This window comes from Schistocerca piceifrons, chromosome X (assembly GCF_021461385.2).
Source record: "Schistocerca piceifrons isolate TAMUIC-IGC-003096 chromosome X, iqSchPice1.1, whole genome shotgun sequence".
Classification (NCBI taxonomy): domain Eukaryota; kingdom Metazoa; phylum Arthropoda; class Insecta; order Orthoptera; family Acrididae; genus Schistocerca; species Schistocerca piceifrons.
The window spans coordinates 574,702,151-574,703,281 of NC_060149.1; positions in this window are offsets into that span (position 1 = coordinate 574,702,151).

Genomic DNA, 1,131 nt, shown 5'->3' on the forward strand with positions numbered 1-1,131 from the left:
TGGACCAGCGTTCGTGCTGGACGTGCAGACCGCGTGAGACGACGCTTCATCCAGTCCCAAACATGCTCAATGGGGGACAGATCCGGAGATCTTGCTGGCCAGGGTAGTTGACTTACACCTTCTAGAGCACGTTGGGTGGCACGGGATACATGCGGACGTGCATTGTCCTGTTGGAACAGCAAGTTCCCTTGCCGGTCTAGGAATGGTAGAACGATGGGTTCGATGACGGTTTGGATGTACCGTGCACTATTCAGTGTCCCCTCGACGATCACCAGTGGTGTACGGCCAGTGTAGGAGATCGCTCCCCACACCATGATGCCGGGTGTTGGCCCTGTGTGCCTCGGTCGTATGCAGTCCTGATTGTGGCGCTCACCTGCACGGCGCCAAACACGCATACGACCATCATTGGCACCAAGGCAGAAGCGACTCTCATCGCTGAAGACGACACGTCTCCATTCGTCCCTCCATTCACGCCTGTCGCGACACCACTGGAGGCGGGCTGCACGATGTTGGGGCGTGAGCGGAAGACGGCTTAACGGTGTGCGGGACCGTAGCCCAGCTTCATGGAGACGGTTGCGAATGGTCCTCGCCGATACCCCAGGAGCAACAGTGTCCCTAATTTGCTGGGAAGTGGCGGTGCGGTCCCCTACGGCACTGCGTAGGATCCTACGGTCTTGGCGTGCATCCGTGCGTCGCTGCGGTCCGGTCCCAGGTCGACGGGCACGTGCAGCTTCCGCCGACCACTGGCGACAACATCGATGTACTGTGGAGACCTCACGCCCCACGTGTTGAGCAATTCGGCGGTACGTCCACCCGGCCTCCCGCATGCCCACTATATGCCCTCGCTCAAAGTCCGTCAACTGCACATATGGTTCACGTCCACGCTGTCGCGGCATGCTACCAGTGTTAAAGACTGCGATGGAGCTCCGTACGCCACGGCAAACTGGCTGACACTGACGGCGGCGGTGCACAAATGCTGCGCAGCTAGCGCCATTCGACGGCCAACACCGCGGTTCCTGGTGTGTCCGCTGTGCCGTGCGTGTGATCATTGCTTGTACAGCCCTCTCGCAGTGTCCGGAGCAAGTATGGTGGGTCTGACACACCGGTGTCAATGTGTTCTTTTTTCCATTT